At 45.3% G+C, this 18,459-nt stretch overlaps 1 long non-coding RNA gene across 1 annotated transcript in view; it reads left to right on the top strand.

Moving 5' to 3' along the window:
* The first annotated feature begins 403 nt into the window (after window positions 1-403).
* Window positions 404-18,459, top strand: part of LOC141059035 (uncharacterized) — an 80,960-nt gene continuing 62,904 nt past the window's right edge. The window contains exon 1 of the long non-coding RNA XR_012222372.1: window positions 404-687. This is a non-coding gene — a long non-coding RNA (uncharacterized lncRNA). The remainder of the gene's footprint in view (window positions 688-18,459) is intronic.

An 18,459-nucleotide genomic window follows, 5' to 3' on the forward strand; every position in this document is an offset into this window, starting at 1 on the left:
TAACTTCCTTTACATCTTCTTATATTTAATCCCTTATATTATCCTTTATAATACAATTACTTTGCTGACTTCTCTACAATAGTTACTGTAATTGCAAATAGTTGAACACAATTAGGGTAGTGTTATAATTAATATAATGAATTAAACTTACAATGAATATAATAAACCTGTAGATTTGCGCAGTTGTCCCAGCAGACCTGTATCTGCATGTGCAGTTGGATCTGGTTCACACAGGGTGTAAGTCCTTATCCATTAGTTACACGGTAGCATCTCCTTTTGTCTAGCGCTTAGTGACAGTCTTTATTCAGCCCCCACCAAATACCCCTAGGGAAAGTACACATTGTGCTCCAACCTGTCTGATAATTGCTTTTCTAATTTTTCTATCAGTGTGGACAAGCCACAGTATCGTTTAATGTCTCACTGCATCATGATTCATTTATTAGAGTTGGATGCAATTTTAGGAAGCAGGAAAGTTATGCCAACATCAGTCCTATTTGCACGATTCTCACTTGCACCATATTTGTCAACGATTGGTAAAATGTAGTTATTTCCTGCCAATTTCTGAGCCCCTCACCTCCACATGATTTTTTGTGGTGTTTTAGCTTGACCAATTCACTTCACCGGACATGGGCTGCAAGACGAAACACAACCTAAGGACAGATGTGTCGCTGTTCCCCCCCAAAAAAAGTACTGTAGCCATGTATTTATTTTTCAATTCTGGACAATGTAATTTAGGATTACAACTTTAACGTTTCAAGAATCCCAAATAACTGGTGCTATTGGTTTTATCAATATACAGCTAACATATCTACGCTTCATACTGACCTTTTATTTTCAGCATTATTTTTAGTATATTAATATTTATATTCTGTTTCTTCCTTTTCCTTTTATCTGTATATTACTGTGTTCATGCATTTGATCACCCAAAAGACAGTGATTATGTCTGTAAGGAAGATGGGCCACACTAGCCCTTTACATTATGTTATATGTTTCTACCTAGTGTGTCGACAGTATGTACCTATTGTGTCTAGATAATTTTTCACATTTATTGATTACTACTCCAGATATACAGTGGGTACGGAAAGTATTCATTCCCCTTTAAATGTTTCACTCTTTGTTTCATTGCAGCCATTGGTAAATTCAAAAAAGTTCATTTCTTTCTCATTACTGTACACTCTGCACCCCATCTTGCCTGAAAAAAAACAGAAATGTAGAAATTTTTGCAAATTTGTTAAAAAAGAAAAACTGAAATATCACATGGGCATAAGTATTCAGACCCTTTGCTCAGTATTGAGTAGAAGCACCCTTTTGAGCTAGTACAGCCATAAGTCTTCTTGGGAATGATGTAACAAGTTTTTCACACCTGGATTTGGGGATCCTCTGCCATTCCTCCTTGCAGATCCTCTCCAGTTCCGTCAGGTTGGATGGTGAACATTGGTGGACAGCCATTTTCAGGTCTTTCCACAGATGCTCAATTGGGTTTAGGTCAGGGCTCTGGCTGGGCCAGACAAGAATGGTCACAGAGTTGTTGTAAAGCCACTCTTTTGTTTTTTTGGCTGTGTGCTTAGGGTCATTGCCTTGTTGGAAGGTGAACTTTCGGCCAAGTCTGAGGTCCAGAGCACTCTGGAAGAGGTTTTCATCCAGGATATTTCTGTACTTGGCCGCATTCATGTTTCCTTCAATTGCAACGAGTCTTCCTGTCCCTGCAGCTGAAAAACGTCCCCATAGCATGATGCTGCCACCACCATATTTCACTGTTGGGATTGTATTGGGTAGGTGATGAGCAGTGCCAGGTTTTCTCCACACATACCGCTTAGAATGATCATGAAAAAGTCTTTGACTCATAAGACCAGAGAATCTTATTTCTCCCCCCCTTCACCTTCCCTATGCCATGGACTTCTATAGCCCCACCCTGGATCTGCCCCATCCCCCCATCCACCTTCCCTATGCCATGGACTTCTATAGCCCCATCCTGGATCTGCCCCCATCCACCTTTCCTACAGCCCCTACCCAACATCCCTACAGTCCCTATCCCTATTCCTATTCCCTTTTGTACACTTGCTTTGGCAAAACTAATGTACATTTAGTCCTGCCTATAAACCTTCTTTGAATTTGAATTTGTCTGGGAGTCCTTCATGTGTTTTTTAGCAAACTCTATGCGGGCTTTCATATGTCTTGCACTGAGGAGAAGCTTCAGTCGGGCCACTCTGCTATAAAGGTCCCAACTGGTGGAGGCTGTAGTGATAGTTGACTTTGTGGAACTTTCTCCCATCTCCCTACTGCATCTATGGAGCTCAGCCACAGTGATTTTCAGGTTCTTTACCTCACTCACCAAGGCTCTTCTCCCACGATAGCTCAGTTTGGCTGGATGGCCAGGTCTAGGAAGACTTCTGGTGGTCCCAAAATTCTTCCATTTAAGGATTATGAAGGTCACTGTGCTCTTTGGAACCTTGAGTACTGCAGAAATTATTTTGTAACCTTAGCCAGATGTGTGCCTTGCCACAATTCTGTCTCTGAGCTCCTTGGCCAGTTCCTTTGACCTCATGATTCTCATTTGGTCTGACATGCACTGTGAGCTGTGAGGTCTTATATAGATAGGTGTGTGCCTTTACAAATCAAGTCTGAGCAAAAGGTCTGAATACTTATGACTATGTGAAATTTCTGTTTTTCTTTTTTAATAAATTTGCAAAAATGTCTACATTTCTGTTTTTTTCAGTCAAGATGGGGTGCAGAGTGTACATTAATTAGAAGAATATGAACTTTTTTGAATTTACAAATGAAACAAAGAGTGAAAAATGTAAAGGCGTCTGAATACTTTCTGTACCCACTGTACAGTCGTCTACCTGCTTCACAGTAAGGATGATGTTCCACAGAAACTTGAATATCTTGCTGTAGTGTTTAACAAATTTGGAAGAATGCCAAAAGCCCTGCGTGCAGATAATGGAACCGAATACACAAGTGGTAAGGTGCAAACCATTTTGAAAAAGGATGGAATCGTGTTCTAGACTACCATTCCATACAACCCAGAACAAAATGGCATTGCAGAAAGATCTTAACTCTCTGTGAAAGTGGAAGAAGTACCGTATTTTTCGGACCATAAGATGCACTTTTTTCCCACAAAATTTTGGGGGAAAGTGGGGGGTGCGTCTTATGGTCGCAATATACTAACCTCCGATCATGGCTGGAGGCTGGTGCGGGTGCCGCGGGGCTCTGTAGTGCGGTGGGGGCAGCGGATGAGATCTGATCCTGCACATGCGCCGTCCCCGGACCGGCGGCCATCTTCCCGGCGTCCTTGTTCCCGGAGGCCACCGCAACATGGCGGCGGCCAGCAAGGGATGTGCGGGGGCCTCCGGGCTTGGAGGAAATGCTGGCGGAGCCGCCGCCCCTGCACCGGAGCACAGAGAGCTGCCACCCTCACCCCACAGAGCCCACCTGCCCCAGCCCAGCTGCTCCAGCCCCAGCACAGCACAGCTGCCCCAGCCCCAGCACAGCAGAGCTGCCCCAGCACAGCACAGCTGCCCCAGCACAGCACAGCTGCCCCAGCCCCAGCACAGCTGCCCCAGCCCCAGCACAACCCAGCTGCCCCAGCCCCAGCACAGCCCAGCTACCTCAGCCCAGCTGCTCCAGCCCCAGCACAGCACAGCTGCCCCAGCCCCAGCACAGCAGAGCTGCCCCAGCACAGCACAGCTGCCCCAGCCCCAGCACAGCTGCCCCAGCCCCAGCACAACACAGCTGCCCCAGCCCCAGCACATCTGACCCAGCCCAGCCCGGCTGCCCAAACACAGCCCAGCTGCTCCAGCACAGCCCACCTGCCCCAGCACAGCCCACCTGCCTCAGCACAGCCCAGCTGCCCCAGTACAGCCCAGCTGCTCCAGCACAACCAACCTGCCCCAGCACAGAGCCGCCACTGCACGAGCCTGGACCACTGAATGACCCCTGTGACCACTCCTCCACCTGTGCCGGATCCCTTCCCAGGTAAGCTGAATTCGGACTGTAAGACGGACTCCCATTTGACACATTATTATTTTTTTTCCCTATTTTCCTTCTGAAAATTGGGGTGCGTCTTATGGTCCGGTGCGTCTTATAGTCCGAAAAATATGTTGTTTGATGCCAATCTACTTACAATGTATTGGGGAGAAGCCATCATGACAGCTATCTTCAAAACAGAGTGCCAGGTAAAGCCACAAATAAAACTCCATATGAGCTATGGAACTGCGAGAAGCCTAACCTGAAGCACCTCAGGATATTTGGAAGCAAAATGTTTGTGTATGTTCCCAAAGAAAACCATTCCAAGTGCCAATCACATGCAAAGCAAGGGGTTCTGGTGGGCTATAGCGAAACTCAAAAGGGATACAGAATCCTGCACCCAAAAACTAACACAGTAACAATCAGCAGAGATATAGTGACTCATGAAAACTCTATATCGCTCAAATTCCATGAAGTTACACCAGTTATTCAACCTAAGAAGCAAGAACAAGAATCTCAATCACCAAACCCAGATGCCAAAAAGGAAAACACTGAAGTATGGATGCGGGGCGCTTCAGCTATCTCTGACGATGCACCCCTGATCGCCGGGCCCGTTCTGGTCATGCTGGGGATAACTCACTGCAGTGACGTGGTGTTCAGGATGTGCTTCCCTTCCCAGTGAAGGACCCTCCCATTCATTATAAAACTGCAGCAACTTGGCTTCCTGTCTCTCTCCTCATCTGAGATCCGGAGCTGGTTCTACCACCCTCCCACACTAAATTTTCGTTTGTTTGCATAAGTTAAAGTCACAGCGGATTGATGGTGTCAAGTATCCTTTCAAAGGCAAACTTGCCCCTAGGGGACCGGGGGGGGGGGGGGCAAAGTGCTTTATGGCAAGTTTATAGGCCCCTCGGGCCATATGTTTAAATCTGTGACTGACCCCTGCCAAAAAAGATAACTAAGTCTGGTTTACTGATGTTAAATAAAAGTAAACGTTTTCAAGTTGCTGGTTGTGGTGTCAGTCATTGCATCCTGGTGGTTGGTTCGGGTCTCGGCGGTCAAAGCTCTGAAGCCACCAACGAAGACACAGAAGAACCAAGTCAACCTCCAGTCAGGAGATCAGAAAGGCCAAACAAAGGTATCCCAGCTAGACACCTTTCTTATATGGTCAGAACACTTCCTGAACCAGAGCCACAATCATGACAAGAGATGCATTAAACTTGCCAGCAGTGAGAAGATTAGTGCAAGGACTAAGCACATTGGTGTAAAACATCACCACTTACGTGACTTAGTGGAACGTGGTGCACTCGAGTTTGTTTAACCCCTTCACCCCCAAGGGTGGTTTGCACGTTCATGACCGGGCCAATTTTTACAATTCTGACCACTGTACCTTTATGAGGTCACAACTCTGGAACGCTTCCATGGATCCTGGTGATTCTGTTTTCTCATGACATATTGTACTTCATGTTAGTGGTAAAATTTCATTCAAATAACTTGCGTTTATTTGTGAGAAAAACAGAAATTTGGCGAAAATTTTGAAAATTTCGCAATTTTCCAACTTTGAATTTTTATGCCCCTAAATCACAGAGATACGGCACACAAAAAACTTGATAACTAACATTTCCCACATGTTTACTTTACATCAGCACAAGTTTGGAACCAAAATTTTCTTTTGTTAGGAAGTTATAAGGGTTAAAAGTTGACCAGCGATTTCTCATTTTTACAACATCATTTTATTTTTAGGACCACATGACATTTGAGGTCACTTTGAGGGGTCTATATGATAGAAAATACCCAAAAGTGACACCATTCTAAAAACTGCACCCCTTAAGGTGCACAAAACCACATTCAAGAAGTTTATTAACCCTTTAGGTGCGTCACAGGAATTTTTTTGAATATTTAAAAAAAATGAACATCTAACTTTTTTTCACAAAAAAAATACTTCAGGTTCAATTTTTTTTATTTTACCAAGGGTAACAGGAGAAATTGGACTGCAAAAGTTATTGTGCAATTTGTCCTGAGTACGCTGATACCTGATATGTGGGGGGGAACGACTGTTTCGGCGCATGGCAGAGCTCAGAATGGAAGGAGCGTCGTTTGACTTTTTCAATGCAAAATTGGCTGGAATTCAGATCGGACGCCATGTCACGTTTGGAGAGTCCCTGATGTACCTAAACAGTGGAAACCCCCTACAAGTGACCCCATTTTGGAAACTAGACCCCCCAAGGAACTTATCTAGATATGTGGTGAGAACTTTGAACCCACAAGGGCTTCACAGAAGTTTATAACATACAGCCGTACAATTAAAAAATCATATTTTTTCCACAAAAATGATCTTTTCACCCCAATTTTTATTTTCCCAAGGGTAACAGGACCCTAAAAGTTATTGTGCAATTTGTCCTGAGTACGCTGATACCCAACATGTGGGGGTAAACCACTATTTGGGTGCATGGCAGAGCTCGGAAGGGAAGCAGCGCCATTTGACGTTTTTGGCTGGAATTGAGATCGGACATCATGTCGCGATTGGAAAACCCCTGATGTACCAAAACAGTGGAAACCCCCCACAAATGACACCATTTTGGAAACTAGACCCCCCAAGGAACTTATCTAGATGTGTGGTGAGAACTTTGAACCCCCAAGGGCTTCACAGAAGTGTATAACATACAGCCGTACAATTAAAAAATCATATTTTTTCCACAAAAATGATCTTTTCACCCTCAATTCTTATTTTTCCAAGGGTAACAGGACCCTAAAAGTTATTGTGCAATTTGTCCTGAGTACGCTGATACCCCACATGTGGGGGTAAACCACTATTTGGGCGCATGGCAGAGCTCGGAAGGGAAGCAGCGCCATTTGACGTTTTTGGCTGGAATTGAGATCGGACACCATGGCGCAATTGGAAAACCCCTGATGTACCAAAACAGTGGAAACCCCCCACAAATGACACCATTTTGGAAACTAGACCCCCTAAGGAACTTATCTAGATGTGCGGTGAGAACTTTGAACCCCCAAGGGCTTCACAGAAGTTTATAACGCCCGGGCGTGAAAATAAAAAATTTGTATTTTTTCCACAAACATGATCTTTTAGTCACCATTTTTTTTATTTTCCCAAGGGTACCAGGAGAAATTGGACCCCAAAAGTTGTTGTCCAATTTGTCCTGAGTATGCTGATACCCCATATGTGGGAGAAAACTACTGTATGGGCACACGTCGAGGCTCGGAAGGGAAGTAGTGACGTTTTGGAATGCAGACTTTGATGGAATGGTCTGCGGGTGTCATGTTGCCTTTGGAGAACCCCTAATGTACCTAAACAGTAGAAACCCCCCACAAATGACCCCATTTTGAAAACTAGACCCCCCAAGGAACATATCTAGATGTGAGGTGAGCACTTTGAACCCCCAAAGGCTTCACAGAAGTTTATAATGCCAGGGCATGAAAATAAAAAAATCGTATTTTTTCCACAAACATGATCAATTAGTCCCCAATTTTGTTATTTTCCCAAGGGTAACAGGAGAAATTGAACCCCAATAGTTGTTGTTCAATTTGTCCTGAGTACGCTGACGCCCCATATGTGGGAGAAAACTACTGTATGGACACACGTCGGGGCTCGGAAGGGAAGTAGTGACGTTTTGGAATGCAGACTTTGAGGGAATGTTCTGCGGGTGTCATGTTGCCTTTGGAGAGCCCCTAATGTCCCCAAACAGTGGAAACCCCCCACAAATGACCCCATTTTGGAAACGAGACCCCCTAAGGAACTTATCTAGATGTGTGGTGAGCACTTTGAACCCCCAAGGGCTTCACAGAAGTTTATATTGCCCGAGCATGAAAATAAAAAAATCGTATTTTTTCCACAAACATGATCAATTAGTCCCCAATTTTTTCATTTTCCCAAGGGTAACAGGAGAAATTGGACCCCAAAAGTTGTTGTCCAATTTGTCATGAGTACACTGACACCCCATATGTGGGAGAAAACTACTGTATGGACACACGTCGGGGCTCGGAAGGGAAGCAGTGACATTTTGGAATGCAGACTTTGATGGAATGGTCTGCGGGTGTCATGTGCATTTGGAGAGCCACTGATGTACCTAAACTATTGAAACTCCCCACAAGTGACCCCATTTTGGACACTAGGCCCCCCACGGAACTTATCTAGATGTGTGGTGAGCACTTTGAACCCACAAGTGCTTCACAGAAGTTTATAACGCTCGGACGTGAAAATAAAAAAATCATTTTTTTCCACAAAAATGATATTTTTGCCCCCAATTTTTTATTTTCCTAAGGGTAACAGGAGAAATTGGACCCCAAAAATTGTTTTGCAATTTGACCTGAGTAGGCTGATACCCTACATATGGGGGTAAAACACTGTTTGGGCGCATGGCAGAGCTTGGAAGGGAAGGAGCACCATTTGACTTTTTCAACTCAGAATTGGCTGGAATTGAGATCAGACGCCATGTTGCATTTGGAGAGCCCCTGATGTGCCCAAACAGTGGAAACCCCCAATTCTAACTCCAACCCGAACCCCAACACACCCCTAACCCTAATCTCAGCCCTTACCCTAACCCTAGCCCTAACCCTAACCCTAGCCCTAGCCCTACCCTAACCTTAACCCTAGCCCTAACCCTAACCCTAATGGAAAAATGGAAATAAATACATTTTTTAAATTTTATTATTTTTTCCTAAGTAAACGGGTGATAACGGGGGGGTTTGATTTACTATTTATGGCAGTTTTTATGTTTGGCGGCTTTCACACGCTAAAAGACGCTTTTTATTGTAAAAATAGTTTTTGCATCACCACATTTTGAGAGCTATAATTTTTCCGTATTTTGACCCACCGAGTCATGTGAGGTCTTATTTTTTGTGGGACGAGTTGACATTTTTATTGGTACCATTTTCGGGCACGTGACATTTTTTGATCGCTTTTTATTCCGATTTTTGGGACGCAGAATGAACAAAAACCAGCGTTTCATGAATTTCTTTTGGGGGGGTGCGTTTATACCGTTCCGCGTGCGATAAAATTGATAAAGCGGTTTTATTCTTCGGGTTAGTACGGTTACAGAGATACCTTATTTAGGTCTTTTTTTATGTTTTGTCGGTTTTATGCAATGAAAACTATTTTATATAAAAAATAATTATTTTTGCATTGCTTTATTCTGCGAGCTATAACTTTTTTATTTTTTCGCTGATGATGCTGTGTGGTGGCTCGTTTTTTGCGGGACAAGATGACGTTTTTAGCGGTACCATGGATATTTATATGCGTCTTTTTGATCGCGCGTTATTACACTTTTTGTTTGGCGGTATGATAATAAATCATTATTTTTTGCTTCGTTTTTTATTTTTATTTTTTAAGGGGTTCGCTAAAGGGGTTAACTAATGGGACAGTTTTATAGGGCGGGTCGTTACGGACGCGGCGATACCTAATATGTGTACTTTTATTGTTTTTTTTTTATTTCTAAAAAATGGATTTATTTGGGGGAATATATATTTTTTTTTTCTAATTTATTTGACGATTTTTTTAAAATTTATTTTAACACTTTTTTTAATTTTTTTTTTACTTTATTAAATAGTCCCAGGTGGGACATCACTGTCCTGTGACAGATCGCTGATCTGTCACATCACAGATCACTGTGACAGATCAGCGATCTGTCACAGGCAGTGCAGAAGGCTTCCTCATGCCTGCGCTTTGCAGGCACTGAGGAAGTCAGCTTCCTGCAGGCCCCCGAAGGCCCCCGTCGCCATCTTGGATTCGGGGGCCTGCAGGAAAGGAGCCCCCCGCTGCAGCGCTGCACATTGCGCTGCCATGGGGGGCTCAGGGAAGCACGGAGGGAGCCCCCTCCCTGCCGATGCTTCCCTTTAACCCCCGGTACACCGCGATCATGTTTGATCGCGTTGTGCAAGGGGTTAACGTGTCGGGGGCGGTCCGTGACCGCCCCTCACACATTGTTCCGGGTGTCAGCTGTGATAATCAGCTGACACCCGGCCGCGATCAGCGGCGCTCACCACGTGGGCGCCGCTGATCGCGGTAGACGTACTATCCCGTCTATGGGCATAGGGGTCCGGGTCCCATGGACGGGATAGTACGTCTGATGTCAGGAAGGGGTTAATGCGAGTCTGACAAGATGATAGCTGATGGCATGATAAAGCCATTATCAAGAGCCAAGTTTGTGGACTTCAGAATCGCAATGGGACCAGCAGGATAAGTAGTTGTTTTGTGGGGGTATTGGAATATATTTGGTGCAACAACTCCATTCCGGTCTATGAGTGATTATTTGCTAGATTTGTATTCTGTGCATAAAGTTAGAACAAACAAACAAAAAAAACCTCCCAGAGGCTCACACAGGGAGAGCATGTGACTGTATTTCCTGCTTTACTGTGTCTGTGTATTAGAGAAGCAGCCTGCTGCAGATGCTTCACAGATAGAGACACAGAAATGATTTATTCCTGATCTATTAAGCTTATCATATATTGTTCCTGACTTTTCCTGAATAAAGAAGCTCTGTTGTCACACGCTTGGAGAGTATCCTGAATAATCCGCTGCCAACAGTCTGCAGTATGTACCTAATGTTTTTATAGTATGTACCTAGTGTGTATATAGAAAATAACTAGAGTGTCTACAGTATGTACCTAGTGTGTCTACAGTATGCACTTAGTGTGTCCATAGTATGTACCTAGTGTGTCTACAGTATGTACCTAGTGTGTCTACAGTATGTACCTAGTGTGTCTATAGTATGTACCTAGTGTGTCTACCATATATACCTAGTGTGTCCACAGTACCTACCTAGTGTGTCTACAGTATGTACCTAGCGTAACTATAGTATGTACCTAGTGTGTCTATAGTATGTACCTAGTTTGTCCACAGTACGTACCTAGTGTGTCCACAGGATGTACCTAGTGTGTCTATAGTATGTACCTAGAGTGTCTACAGTATGTACCTGGTGTTTCTATAGTATGTACCTACTGTGTCTACAGGATGTACCTAGTATGTCTATAGTATGTACGTAGTGTGTCTACAGTAAGTACCTAATGTGTCTACAGTATGTTCCTGTTATTATTGTGCTGATGTGTTATGTCCAGTTTGGACAACTGGTAGTCTACCTCTAAGGCTGTGTGCACACACAGCATTTTTTCAGCGGATTTGCCAAAAAATCTGCTCAAAAAAAGCTAAAAATAAGCTTCCCATTCATTTTACCGCGAAAAAACCGCTTCGCGGTAAAAAACACAGCATGCTCATTAATTTCACAGATTTTTCCACATTTCTGGCTATTTCTATGTGTCAGGAACAGTGCGGAAAAAAAGCATAAAAAACGCGCTTTTTTTGCGCAAAAAACGCACAGGGAAGGGAGTCCGGTTTTTAAGCAGAAATTTTCTGCTACGTGTGCACATAGCCTTACAGTTTCACCACACCCCGTAAGACTAGTTAATTCCTGGATACTATCTGGTAAGAGGTGCAGGGGTTCTACTCTGATGTGGGAATGAGCTCCATGGCTCTTTAAAGAAGAGATGGTACACCAGATGTTGAGACACTATTTTGTGGTCAGGACTGAGCACTTTACTAGAAGCCTTGACAAAAAGTCATGTCACAGGAAAACAGTTCTAATTTGTTTATACAATTTAATACCAAAGAAGGCATTTGACTTATAACGCTGACATATAGCTATTTACAGACCCTCAAACATACAGGTCTCCAGACCACATCAGTGTACACTGGACTAACACCCCCATCCTTGGTAAGTCAACATTCTGGACCTTCCTCTCTATCATTCAGGATTCCTCATTCTGCCATTTGTGTGCATCTCTAACCTACACATCAGGCCTTCATCCCTGCAGTGGCTCCTGACTTGGAGTATGGTTCTCTACTGGGCTGCAATCTTTCCCAACTGTTTTCTGCTTTATACTGTTTCAGGTGATGGACTCTCGTCACTCCCTAAAACTCTGCTCATCTGGACATTGGCTACTACAGCTTCTTAAGGCCCCATGTACTTGCCTCTCTTTTTCCGAGCTCTTCCTCTCTGGCAGTGTAGCCAGTCCACTACATCCAGGACAGTCATTAAGGCAATCTCCCATCTGCAACTCCTGCTCATTCTACTGCTCTCTACTTGGCAGGAAATTAGTTCCTAGATAATCTACTGTACACACGCTCAGACTCACATCAGTCATCAACACACTTAATCTTTAATTAGCTGGAGTCAGGGTTGTCCATAGCAGCAGACCTCATGGACGCTATGGGGCTGTGAGCAGGTTGGGAGATGCAGTAACAGACAGGAAGCAGATCAAGGGTTAACAGGTTTTAACCCTGCTGTTATGTTCGGTCAAAAACGACCGATTTTGAACTTTAATATTTTTTAAAATATTCAAGATGCGGTTCTGAAACTTGTGGTTGATTGACTTTTCCTCATTTGAGGGGTTCTTACTATGGGTACTTTTTTTTTGTTTGTTTACTTTTTGCTCCACAATTTTTTATACACTTGTACTGTTCAGTCAAAAATGACCGATAGCCTTTTATAGTGATCTCCAGTCATTTTATGAGTAAAATAAAGGAGCTATAATCTCATTTTGGACTATATATTACATCTACTACTTTTTATCATTTTATTTAGGTCCTTTTGGTCCATGCAGATTTACACATACATACATTTTCTCATTACAATACTTCTGATGGATTACCTTCCAGTATAGCTATGTGCCAAATATTTTTTCCCTGCTGTTCATGTAAAATAGTTCAATTCAGTTCTCAACATTTCATATTGTAAATTAACATATTCTCTTTTTTTTACTTGTGTTCCCTGATCTAATTTCTGTGAAATGCTGACCTGAAAGAGTACTAATAAATTCTGTCTGAAAAGTGTGTTTGCTTTACTCTGAGCTTTTATCCTAAAGGGTGGGGGGTGTTTTATTTTATCTTATCAGTAGATAATTGCCATAGTAAGGGCATGTCACACTAAGCAATATCTCTAGCAATATCGCTATAACTTGTGACGTTATAGCGATATTGCTAGCGATATCGCTATGTCTGATACTTACTAGAGTTGACCGACTTTTGGTTTTTTAGGGTCGCGTTTCGTTTCGTGAAACCCGACTTTTCCAAAAGTCGGGTCGAGCAAGATCGTCCGATTATAGGGAAAAGTCGGGGTCGTCCCGAAACACGAAACCCAATGTAAGTCAATGGGGAATAAAAGTCGGCAGTGAGAGGAGGACAGGAAACACACCTACAGTGCCCATTTGAATGCCAAAAGCATCAATTCTTCTTACTTAAGCTTGTCAACCTTAATTAACTTCATAATACAAGTTACGCACTGAAAAATGGGGGTTATTTGGCTAAATTTGTGGGGGGGGAGGGCTGGTTGCAGGTTTTCATGTGCCCTGGGCGAAAGAGCGCCCCTTTAACACATACCACAACTCATCATGCTCCGATACGGCAGAGAAATAGCGGTATAGTACAATGAAAAATACCTCACTTTTTACATCTCATGACGAGGCCCATCTATTTCTCCATACAAAATCATTGGTCCCATATAATGTTTGAAACAGTATATGATGAGCTCCACATAATGCTACAGTATATGTTGGTCCCCATGGATGAAGCTCCACTGTCTTATGGGCCCAAATAATGCTCCAAACATAATGGGCCCATTTCTAATGCTCTAGTGTATAATGGGCCCTGTAAATGCTGCTCCAGTGTCTGATGTCCACCTTTGGAATGTTCCAGTGTATGGTGGGCCCCATCTATCATTCTCCAGAGTATAGTGCTCCCCAAAAATTGCTGTCCCAACATTGAAAACAATCAAATAAGTCTCCTCGCTAGGGAATCCCTGTACTTGTCTAGACAGGTGCTGTAGCTTGCTTAACAGCTCGCCAGCCGTTCTCACGCCCAGTATGGATTGCACGTGATTGCACAAAGGTTAGAAAGGGTACCGTATCCCTGGATAACATGTATGGATAGCGTACACATTCAAAATATATGTCTATACAGCATGAGGCAGGCTCAGACGGTGTTAGGCCCAGTATGGATTGCACGTCATTGCACAAAGGTTAGAAAGGGTACCGTATCCCCGGATAACATGTATGGATAGCGTACACATTCAAAATATATGTCTATACAGCATGAGGCAGGCTCAGACGGTGTTAGGCCCAGTATGGATTGCACGTCATTGCACAAAGGTTAGAAAGGGTACCGTATCCCCGGATAACATGTATGGATAGCGTACACATTCAAAATATATGTCTATACAGCATGAGGCAGGCTCAGACGGTGTTAGGCCCAGTATGGATTGCACGTCATTGCACAAAGGTTAGAAGGGGTACCGTATCCCCGGATAACATGTATGGATAGCGTACACATTCAAAATATATGTCTATACAGCATGAGGCAGGCTCAGATGGTGTTAGGCCCAGTATGGATTGCACGTCATTGCACAAAGGTTAGAAAGGGTACCGTATCCCCGGATAACATGTATGGATAGCGTACACATTCAAAATATATGTCTATACAGCATGAGGCAGGCTCAGACGGTGTTAGGCCCAGTATGGATTGCACGTCATTGCACAAAGGTTAGAAGGGGTACCGTATCCCCGGATAACATGTATGGATAGCGTACACATTCAAAATATATGTCTATACAGCATGAGGCAGGCTCAGACGGTGTTAGGCCCAGTATGGATTGCACGTCATTGCACAAAGGTTAGAAAGGGTACCGTATCCCTGGATAACATGTATGGATAGCGTACACATTCAAAATATATGTCTCAGGAGGCAGGCTCAGACGGTGTCAGGCACAGTATGGATTTGACGGCCCAGATTACACAGCGGAGGAGCAGGGAGAGGTAAAGATTGCAAATGCTGGGGCCCTGGCCAAGCAAGGGGGGCCCACTCGTGGGCGTCGGTACTGGCACTGGGCCCCTCATAGTACAGCGGTGTGTCTGACGGCGGGTGTGCACCACCACCGTCAGAGACACTTGATTGCACTATGAGGGACCCTGTGCCAGTGCCCGCGCCCAAGAGTCGGCCTACCCACCTGTCCAGGGCAACGGCACTCGCACGGTGTCGTGCGGTAGGTGGTGACCCCGGCCATGGGGGGGAGGCAGCACAGTTATGGAGTTTTAGAAAGTGGCATATGTTGATGTTGGACATTCAGCTGATGCAAAAGGCGAAATAGGTGAAGTACCAGGAAGAGGTGGACCAAAGCAAGCCATTTTTCTGTCACCCTATGTGTCATCAGGGGAAGGTGGGACAAAATCCTTGGAAACCCATGCGTGGTTCATTTTAATGAAGGTTAGATCATCCACATTTTGGGTTGACAGACGGGTCCTTTTTTCTGTCAGGATTGATCCAGCTGCACTGAAGACTCTTTCCGATAGCACACTTGCAGCTGGGCAAGCGAGCTCCTGTAAGGCATATTGGGCCAATTCAGGCCAGGTGTCCAGTTTAGCGGCCCAATAGTCAAAGGGGAATGACCTGTGTGGAAGAACATCGATATGGGAGGAAAAGTAGTTTGTAACCATAGTTGACAACTGCTGTCTCCTGTCACTTTCCATCGATGCAGTATTACCAGTTGTGTGAGCGGTATTTGAAAAATCAGTCCACAACATTGTCATGAAACCCCTGTCTCCAACGCCACTTCTGCTGTGTGCACCACGAACACCTCTGTCAAGCTGCCCCCGGCCCGTACGGCTCTTGTGAGAACCATCACCGCTGCTGTGTGCTGGGAATGCCTCAAGCAACCGATTTACCAGAGTTGCTTGTTTATTAGCCAATATTAGGTCAAGGTTCTCCTGTGGCATGATGTTTTGTAATTTGCCTTTATAGCGTGGATCCAGGATGCTGGCCAACCAGTAGTCGTCATCGTTCATCATTTTGGCAATGCGGGGGTCCCTTTTTAGGATCCGCAAGGCATAATCTGACATGTGGGCCAATGTTCCCGGTGTCAATGATGCACTGCGAGTGCTGGGTGGAGGAGCACTTTCTGGCAAATCCACATCCCTCCAGTCACGCACAAACCCTGTACCAGACCTTGCCACGCCAACATTTTCACTTGCCCCAGGAGATGCATCCTCCTCCCCTAAGTAATCATCCCCATCATCATCCTCCTCCTCCTCTTCTTCCTCCACCTCGTCCAGGAGAGGTCCCTGAGCAGACAATGGCTGAATGTCATCAAGGATTCCCTCCTCCTCTTCCTCCTCATCAACATTGGCTGCAGACGCCTGCTCCTTAAGGTGCGTCAAAGTTTGCATGAGCAGACGCATAAGTGGGATGCTCATGCTTAGGATGGCGTCGTCTGCGCTTACCAGCCGTGTGCATTCCTCAAAACACTGAAGGACTTTACAAAGGTCTTTCAGCTTCGACCACTGCACACCTGTCAACTCCATGTCTGCTCTCAAAGTGCCTGGCCGTGTATCCTCCCACAAATGCATTATGGCCTGCCTCTGCTCGCACAGCCGCTCCACCATGTGCAGGGTGGAGTTCCACCTTGTTGCAATGTCGATAATGAGGCGGTGGTTGGGAAGGTGGAGCAATCGCTGCAGCTTCTGCATACGAACGGAGTGTACAGGCGACCGGCGGATGTGCGCGCACAGTCTTCGCACCTTCTGGAGCAGGGCTGTTAACTCCGGATAATTTTTGAGGAAGCACTGCACCACCAGGTTCAAGGTGTGAGCCAAGCAAGGTATGTGGCTGAGTTTTGAAAGGGCTATGGCTGCCACAAAATTACGGCCGTTATCACTAACTACCTTGCCTGCCTCAAGATGTACACTGCCCAGCCATGACTCAGTTTGTCGCTTCAAGTACTCGGCCAGCACCTCGGCGGTGTGTCTGTCGCCCAAACACATCATCTGCAACACAGCCTGCTGACGCTTTCCACTAGCTGCTCGATAGGGGGACACATCGTGTGCAACAGTGGCAGCTGCAGATGGAGTGCTCGTACGACTGCGCTCTGTGGACGAGCTTTCGCTTCTGGAGGAGGAGGAGGAGGGTCGAACGCCTACAGCCAACTGTTTCCTATACCGTGGGCTAGGCAGCACTGTCCCACCACCGATGTCCCCTGTGGACCCTGCATCCACCACATTAACCCAGTGCGCAGTGATGGACACGTAACGGCCCTGGCCATGCCGACTGGACCATGCATCAGTTGTGAGGTGCACCTTTCCGCTCACTGACTGCTTGAGTGCATGGACAATGCGGTCTTTCACATGATGGTGGAGGGCTGGGATGGCTTTGCGAGAGAAGAAGTGGCGACTGGGTAGGTCATAGCGTGGTACTGCATAGGCCATGAGTTCGCGGAAAGCTGTGCTTTCCACCAACCGAAAGGGCATCATCTCAAACGAGATTAGTTTGGCAATGTGGGCGTTCAAACCCAGTGTACGCGGATGAGAGACTGAGTACTTTCTTGACCTACTCATAGTGTCTGGGAGGGTGAGCTGGACTTGAGAGCTGCATATGGTGGAAGTAGCGGTGGACAGGGCGGACTGAGAGAGGGTTGATGATGGTGATGGAGTTGGTGTTCTTTCTGATGGCCTAGAATCAGTCTTTCGTTGATATAACAGTGGGATTCCCTGACTGCTGTGGCCTTGCAACGACACCTCAACATTTGCTGCTGTGCTAACCGGTGGGCTTACAGTGGGGGAAACAATGTAGCGTTGCTGACTACCTTCGTTGTGATCAGTTGCACATGTGGCACTTGAGGTTTGGTGTTGTGTCCACGCTTGCAAGTGCATGCTGGTTAAATGTCTAAGCATGCAACTGGTATTCAAATTTTTCAGATTTTTCCCTCGGCTAAAGGTCTTTGCGCACTTCTTACAGATAACCTTGGCCTGATCATGAGGATTTTGTTCAAAAAAGTGCCACACTGCACTCTTCCTACTTTGGCAGACATTTTGCGGCCTAGCACGCTGTGATCTTTTGACCCTCTGGACAAGCTGTCCAGCAACTCTTTTGATGTTTGGAACCTGTCTTTGGAGTGCTCCGGGCCTGCCAGATAACAGCTGTTGCGATGTCGATGTCTGCTGTGGATGCTCCTCATCTGAGCTATTGGAAGCAGCACCCTCTTCCCCCAATGGATGCCAATCTGGATCAACAACTGGGTCATCCATCACCTCCTCTTCTATGTCATGTGCACCTTCCTCTGTGTCACCGTGTATGGTGGTATAGTGTGCGGGAAGGGGCACCTCAGTCTCATCAGGGTCAGAATCTGGCTCTGTACACTGCGAGGACAATGTAGTGCTCTTAGTGAATGTACCAGCAGAATCATCCATCAGCGGCTGTGCATCAGTGCACTCCATGTCAGATTCATCTTGGCCTGGGTAATTCACCATTTGACTTGATAATCCAGGCATGGTATGTGAAAACAGCTCCATGGAGTAATCAGTAGTATGGCCTGCATCATCCTTCAATCTTGGTTGGGGTGAAGGACACAAGGAAAGGTGTGGTTCATGAACATGAGCCTCCAATGACGACTCAGTGCTTTTACTTTTTACAACTGAAGAAGAGGAGGCGATAGAGCTGGA

The sequence above is a fragment of the Dendrobates tinctorius genome, unplaced genomic scaffold (genome assembly GCF_039654945.1).
Source record: "Dendrobates tinctorius isolate UK_male_01 unplaced genomic scaffold, ASM3965494v1 ptg000223l, whole genome shotgun sequence".
In the NCBI taxonomy this organism is placed as follows: Eukaryota; Metazoa; Chordata; class Amphibia; order Anura; family Dendrobatidae; genus Dendrobates; species Dendrobates tinctorius.